Here is an 8,864-nt window from a genome sequence, read left to right on the forward strand (position 1 = left end):
GTCTCAGAAACTATGATAGAGGTCTTACATTTGGCGCCGTATGTGGGAAACTTTGTTAAACTGGTTTCCATCATTCGTACACTCTCTTTTGACCAGGCATCCCTATCCAACATGGGGAGCAAAAGAAGCCACAGCACACAGAATGACACCTCTCTTGCACCTGGTGTGAAACAACAAAAGAAGGAACAAAAGAAGTTTGTTCTTCAGGCTAAAGTCGATGAGCTGGAGGCTCAAAACAACAAGATAGCGATGAAGAATGAGATCTTCCAAGAGCAGTATGAGAAGGTCTTCGAAATGCTCCACGAGGCTAGATATACTAAAACACACAAGCTCATCACCCATGTGGAAGTCAACCATAAACTGGGTACCCCCCAACACGGAGGGTCATTTGCCCTCGACATGGGTATTCTTGTTAAGGAGCGAGCTACTCATCGAAATGGTGACCAACATGAGACTTATCTTAACCCAGCCGCTTCGACCCGAAGCAGGAGGAGTGGAGGAAGACACTTCCTTACATAAGGAATAGAAGGATCGAAAGTCGTCTTTCACGATTGTCGAGACTTCTTAAAGCAACTTCGAGACAATCTCATCCATGTAAGCTCGAAGATCAATAACCCAAGGATCTCTGAAAGACTCGGTCCCCTCCTATGTCCCAGGCCAGCTACCAATTTGGGGAAGGGGAAACAAGTTATAGAGGAACACGAAGGTATAGAGGACTCAGATATGTTCCAACAGACATACCTAGGAAGTTAGTACGGCGAGTCCAGGGAAAAATCACATGCTCCTGATCAAACCTTCCTACTTCCAAGAGGAGATGGAGATTTACGAAAGAAAGCTCCAGTCGTACATGACTCCACTCAGGATACCTGATTGGAACCAACCTAGGCCTGGCCCTTTTACAAGGAGGATCCTCAACACCCTCCTCCAAGCAAAGACAAAGCAGAAGCTTGGCTTGAAACTCTATACTGGAAATGAGGACCTGATTGAACACCTTAACCTTTTTGAGTCCATCATGGCATACCGGATGCACACCGACGAAGAACGATGTCTTCACTTCCCCTCCACCCTCTCTGGCGGAGCTTTAAACTGGTATTGCCGTCTTCCACCTGAGATGGTAGACTCATTTGAGGAATTGAGAAAACTGTTTCTTTCTCAACACATTTTCCAGACCGATCGCTTGCACTCTGCAGATGACTTGTACACTATTTGATAGAAGCCAGATGAGTCATTACGTATGTATACTAGCCGCTTCAGCCATGAGTATTCCCTTTGTGCCAAGGCAGATGACAAGATTACCCTCAAAGCTTTCATGGCAGGCCTACGTGATTGTTTCTTCAAGTACATGATCAATGCCAACACTTGGAAGATTTACTCTGAGATGATGACACAAGCTTACAACCATGCCTTCATTGAGGCAAGGACATATCAAGGGAAACCTCCTACAGCCACCCCTTATTAGCAAGTAGGGAGTGGAAGCCAGATCCAACCAAATGAGAAGACCTCGACCTTCCAAACGGCAGTGGTGCCTCCCCCTGCCTCACTTAATACTTCGCCAAGTCAACAGATATATCAATCTCAGGGCAAAAGGAAAGATTTCCATCTTCATCAGTCTCATTTTAGTAAAAGGAGTAAGGGACATTATCGCAATAACCAAGGGTATCGCCATGATAATGCCCGCACCCATACAGTCAACACAGTGGGCCTTACACGTGTCAGGGCAGGCCCTACCCTGAGGTATGAGACATACACACCTTTGAACGCCACATACGTGGCCATTTACCACATCATAGCACACATGATACCGAAGCCAATGCCGAGGCAGTCGGGTTACAAGCCCAGGAGGAACACGGGCACGTTTTGCTGCTACCACAAGCATAATGGCCATGACGGCAAGAAATGTATCACCCTTCGTGATCATATTGAAGCTTTGGCACGTGAAGGAAAAATTGATCGATTCCTCCTTCACCCTTCAAGGGATAACCGTAACCAACGCCAAGTGAATGTGATATATTCTATAAGTAACGGCACACCCATACCTGAATCTTCCAATCGGGCCATGAAAAACAACGAACGAGCTTTAAAGCCTGGCCACTAAGTGTTTCACGTGGAAGACATCAGGGGAGGCAAGTATCAAAAGCCTAACTAGGATCCAATATATTTCTACCCTGAGGAAGAAAGAGGTATCATCTACCCTCACAACGACCCACTGATTGTGAAAGCTCACATAGCCAACTTTGAAGTACGACGAACCTTGGTAGACATGGGGGCTTTGGTCAATATCATGTTTGCTAAAGCTTTCAGGGCACTTAATGTAGCTGAACACTTGCTCGATCGCTCAATTTCTCCTCTGATAGGCTTCTCCGATGATATCGTGCAACCTATAAGGAGCGCACACTTACCTTTCACCATTGGTACAGGCCCTTACACAGCTACCATTACCACTAACTTCCTGGTAGTTGACTGCCCAAAGGCATACAATGTCATCTTTGGACGCACATGCATCAATGATCTCAAGGCCATGGTATCCACACATATGTTGTTGATGAAATTTCCAACCCCTATGGCAATGGTTACATCAGAGGAGATCAACTTAGTGCACTGTCATGTTACAACACTTCGATCAAGCAACAACACATGCTTGTGCCTAAGGAAACCTTTTCTATACATGACCAAGTCATAAAGACTAGCCCAGACGAAGCCAACTTGGATCTTCACGGTGGTAGCAGTCAACCCAACGATCCTCGAGATGACTCTTTCACCCAGCAAGCACAACCCGCTAAAGAGATGGAAAAGGTTTCTATATCAAAAGATTATCCAAATCGCATGGTGAAGATTGGCACCACCTTGTCACCACCCATTCGGTTGACATTGATCTCTTTTTTGCAAGAGAACACTGAGGTCTTTGCCTGGTCATACGAGGACATGCCAGGCATCTCTCTCGATATCATATGTCATCGTTTGAGTATTGACCCTAAGACCAAGCTGATGAGACAGAAACGAAGATCTTATGACGCTGAACGATACAAAGCAATGAAGGCAGAAGTTGAAAAACTCAAAGGCATAGGCTTCATCCGCGAAGTCAATTACCCAACATGGGTAGCAAATGTGGTCCTTGTTAAGAAAAATCCGACCAAAGAAAGTCTCATGCTCCAAAAGGTCTTGTGGAGAATGTGTGTTGACTACACCAACCTAAACAAAGGATGCTCGAATGATAGCTTTCCTCTTCCTCTCATTGACAGACTTATAGACTATACGGCAGGGTATGAACTCCTGAGCTTCATGGATGCTTACTTAGGATACAATCAAATCCTTATGAACCCTTTGAACTAAGAACACACAGCATTCACTACTGACAGGGGACTATATTGCTATAAAGTCATGCCCTTCGGCCTAAAGAATGCAGGGGCGACTTATCAGAGACTAGTCAATTCGATGTTTGCTGAACAGATTAGGAAGAGCATGAAAGTTTACGTTGATGATATGCTAGCCAAGAGCAAACATGTTGACCAACACATCACCAACCTATCTGAAACTTTCACCATTCTGAAGAGGTATCAAATGAGGTTGAACCCCAACAAATGTGCCTTTGGCGTAGGCTCTGGCAAATTCTTAGGCTTCATGATAAGCCAACGAGGCATTGACGCTAATCCCGAGAAGATCAAAGCAATCATTAACATGAAGGAATTGGTAACTTCAAAAGACATCCAAAGCCTTACTGGCAAGGTGGCAGCCTTAACTAGGTTCATCTCTAAGGCCACAGACATATGTGCTCATTTCTTCCAAGCACTTAAAGGAAGTAAGAAGTATATTACATGGACTAATAAATGTGCCGAGGCATTCAAAAACCTCAAAGACTACATGAGTAAAGCCCCTCTGCTATCCAAACCTGAAGTTGGTGACACTTTCATTATCTATCTATCGGTATCGGCTTCAGCAGTAAGTTTCGTTTTCATTCGAAATGATGGTAATTTCGAACGGCCTGTCTACTACGCTAACAAGGCCTTACAAGATGCGAAGACACGATACTCCAACATTGAGAAATTGGCTCTAGCATTGGTCATGTCTGCTCGAAAACTTCGCCCTTACTTCCAAGCACACTTCATCATCGTGCTTACCAATCATCCTCTTCGACAGATACTCCAAAATCCTGACACTTCGGGGCGAATGATCAAATGGGCAATAACATTGGGTGAGTTTGACATCACCTACCAACCAAAGCCAGCTGAGAAGGGCCAAACAGTGGCAAACTTCATCGCCGACTTCACATATCATGTTGACATTGTTTCTACGCCTAAATAAGTGGTTTCATTACCCTCATAATCTTAGAAAATATAACCAACAGCCCCAGCATGGAGTCTATATGTTGATGGCTCGTCCAACCGACAGGGTTGTGGAGCAGGATTAGTCCTTACGACCCCTGACAAAGTGGCGATGGAGTATGCTCTTAGTTTCAAATTCAAGGCGTCGAACAATGAGGTCGAATATGAAGCCCTCCTAGTAGGCTTATGTTTCGCCAAACACCTTGGGGGTTAAACGAATTGATATCTTCAATGACTCACAATTAGTGGTTAACCAGGTCACCAACAACTTTGACGCTAAAGATAGCTCCATGGCAACATATTTGACACAAACACAATTATTGCTCAAGCATTTCCACTACCAGATGCTTTAGCTTGCCTCGTCTCAACGGTGGAAGACAAGATTGAGAGAAAAATTCAGGTCAAATTGTTGGCAGCACCAAGCACCATGGTTGCGGAAGTGTGCAACTTACAATAGGGGGATAGTTGGATTACCCCGATTTATAGATTCCTTGTTCATGGCACCCTTACAAATGATAAAGTCCAAGCTAAGCAGATTCAATACAAGGCTACCCGTTACTTGATCATCAATGACTAACTCTACAAGCGGGGTTTTAACCTACCATACCTAAGATGCCTTACGCCCGCGGAGGCAGAAAGTGTCCTTCGGGAAATACATGAAAAAGTCTGCGGAGATCATGCTGGATCTCAATCCCTAGCACACAAGGCTTTTCACCAAGGATATTACTGGCCAACACTCCACCAAGATGCCATCAGAATATCTCGCTCATGTGATAAGTGTCAACACTACGCAACTATTCCTTACTCCCCTCCTAAGCCGCTTACTCTTATGATCAGCCCTTGGCCCTTCGCCCAATGGAGACTTGATTTGATCTGCCCAATGCATGCAGGGAAGGGCATGGTCTGCTATGCAATCATTGCAGTTGACTACTTCACAAAGTGGGCCGAAGTAGAACCCTTGGCAACCATTATTGGGGCAAAAATAAAAGACTTCGTATGGAATAACATCCTTTGCAGATTCGGTATTCTCAATGCGATAATCATTGACAACGGGCGACAGTTCGACAACAATAAGTTCAGGATGTTCTGCTTTAAGTTTAACATCAACTTATGTTTTGCCTCCCCAGCTCATCCCTAGTATAATGGACAAGTTGAAGCTATCAACAAAATAATCAAGAGAACTTTGAAAACCAGCTTGGACAAGGCTAAATGTTGTTGGCCAGAATTTGTACCCCAAGTTCTTTAGTCATACCACACTTCGTATCGGACATCAATAAGAGAAACCCCATTCTCACTTGCGTTTGGTACAGAGGCAGTTGTCCCAGTTGAGCTTAAGCAAGCAACGTTCCGAGTCCAGAACTACGTGCAAACCGAAAATGACAAACAACTTACCCTCAATTTAGATCTCGTCGAGGAACACAGAAACCAAGCTCACTTGAGGAATGTCGCCTACAAGCAGCGCATCTCCAACTACTATGACTCAAGGGTCAAACCTCGTTCTTTCAAAGTGAAAGACTGGGTATTGAAGAAAAGATTACTCTGCACCAGACTCCCGAGTGAAGGAACACTTAGTCTAAATTAGGATGGACCATTTGAAGTTGTTGGCATCAGTCGCCTTGGCTCCTACAAGCTTAGAAGCTCCGATGGCAAGACCCTTAGCCATCCATGGAACGCTGATCACTTGAAGTACTATTACAAGTAAACTCATATTGTATAAGTGTTAAGCTTCAGCCATTCGGCATCCTATGTAACGAAGAATATTTGGCATGAATTCAATAAAGAGGTGATTTAGACAATTCGGTCCTAATCCTCTTACATTCCTAGCAATGAAACACTCGGGTTCAAAGCTTCAACATGAATGCTTCCAACATGAAACCAAGTCTAAGTATATGTCAACAAGACCATACAAATAAACAAACAGCTTCACAATATATTCGTTTAATCATACATTCCAACACATTCATACATAAGCCAATTGTGCGTTGAAAGGGTTCAACATACTTTGTGTCATTCGACACTTGCTACAATGTGCCTCGACACCTTGCCCTTATTCTCACCAACCAGGTGATGAAATGTGAAGAAGGAACTCATCTTCATGCCACCAACTAGGTGATGAAATGTACAACCCGTACTCTCCTTCATGCTACCAACCAAGTGATGAAATGTACAACCCGTACTCTCTTTCATGACATCATCCAGGTGATGAAATGTACAACCCGTACTGTAATATCATTTGGCAACTTGCCATTCATGCCACCAACCAGGTGAAAAAGGAACTCATATTCGTGCCACCAACCAGGTGATGAAATGTGATGAAAGGTGATAAAGGAACTCACCTTCGTACCACCAACCAAGTGATGAAAGCAACTCACCATTCATTCCACCTACCAGAAGACGAGTGGTACAACTTGTACATGTGAACTCATAGCATTCACAAATAATCAAAAACCCTCAAGCTTGACAACTCAACTAGGGGAGCACTTATGCCCAACAAGAGTTATAGTCACCAACAAAGTCTTATTACAAGCCAACAACAACTTCAGTGCATGGCATACGAAAATCAACCTATTCAGCCCTCTTGCATTTGCTTAAGACATTTATCCTCTGTAACAATGCAAACACTATAACTCATAGAAAGCTTCACACACTCTTGATCAAGACAGTGTGAAGCAAAACCAATTTATGGTGCCAACAAGTGCTTCATCAAAAGACTTCAACCACAATTCTCAAAAGCTTCACACACTCTTGATCAAGACAGTGTGAAGCAAAACCAATTTATGGTGCCAACAAAAGCTTCATCAATGAAGGGCAACTACAACTTGCAAAAAGCTTCACACACTCTTGATCAAGACTGTTCGAAGCAAATTCGATTTATATGGTTCATCCAAACCTTCGACTACTACAAGGTGTGGCTTTCATCACAATCTCTTGCTCAACAGTATGGAAGCAAAATTTGTATATGTTGTCTCTCCCACATTTTCAAATTTCTAATTTTCCCAACAAAAAAAAAAAGGAAATTGGGAAATTCAACAAATATCTAATTTTTCCAAAAAAAAAAACGAAATTGGGAAATTCAACAAAGCTTCATCAATGGAGGACAACTACAAATTCTCAAAAGCTTCACACTATCTTGATCAAGATAGTGTGAAGCAAAATCAATTCATGGTACCCAACAAAAGCTTCAACTCCAAAGCTTCACCTACAAAGCGCGATACAAACTTTATAGTAGGAGTCCCCCAAGTCGCCGAGCTAGGAGATTTGCCGAAAGAGGTAACTGACAAGGTAGGCAATCAAGTATGGTACAAATATAACCGAAAAGAAAAGGGGAAGGGAGAGGGGGGAGATAAGTGAAATAAGACAACTACGACATCCTTACAAAGTTATTGCACTATGTCGATGGTCTGGAAAGCTTAATACGACAACATATCTAGTAGGTCTCAATGCATGCAAATAACATGGCTAGAGAAGTATTAGAGAACTTTAAAAATTAAGCAATCAGTTCTTTCAAAAGAAAATATGCAACATCTTATGATAAGGAAAAGCATAAAGCAATACCAAGCTTGCTCATTTGGATCGTCTTGCACAGATCGCACAATAGTGCCAACAATTCTTTTAAAGAAAGATCTACCTTTTAAAGGGTGTTTTAGGAACCATTGTTCGACAATTAATTTATGAAATTATTGATTGTTTTTCATATTTAATTTTCACAAAAACTTGCTACCACTTAAGATAAAATCCTTTGCAACACAACAGGAAACACCAAGTCATCCAACACCATCCAAAACAACATAACAAAGACACCAAAATCTTTATAAAAAAAAATAAATAAAATAAAATAAAATAAAATAAAATAAAATTGTTGCAGAAAATGCTAAAAGGAAAAAACTGAAATTATTTACCTTGAGCATAAACGGCTTCGAAGCTGCACACAGAAGCCCCAAAAAACGAAGAGCAAAGTGCACTGAAACAAAAAAATAGCAGCAAATCAAACAACCAAACGACAGATCTAAGGATATAAACAAAACACCCAAAATTACAAAAACTAAATTCCAAAAAACATAGAGCAATGTGTTCTAAAACGAAAAACATAAACAAATCATACACCCAGACATCGGATCTAATGATATAAAGAAAACACCCAGAATTAAAAAAAAAAAAATTCATACAAAAATCCTACTTGAACATGGAAAACTACAAAATAAAAAAAATTAAAACAGCAATACTATAAAGGTTAAAATTAAAACAGCAATACATAAAGGTTAATAAAAACTCACCACGAATCAAAATTAGCTTATAATGATTCAATTACTAGCATTTTGACCCTCATTGCTACTAGACGCAAGCATACATAAAACAATAGTGAAGGTCTATCTTGTTTGATAAGTATCTTTAATTGCTAAATGAACAGGGTACACTATGATAATGTGCAGATTATGCTAAAAAGGTACTCACATAATTTGGTGTGTTGTTTCGATAACAACACACCAAAGGGGCGATGTTCCATGGAATGTGCACTGTAGTGTCTCCAATAAATGAGCTCGGTCA

Source organism: Malus sylvestris, chromosome 10 (assembly GCF_916048215.2).
Source record: "Malus sylvestris chromosome 10, drMalSylv7.2, whole genome shotgun sequence".
NCBI lineage: Eukaryota > Viridiplantae > Streptophyta > Magnoliopsida > Rosales > Rosaceae > Malus > Malus sylvestris.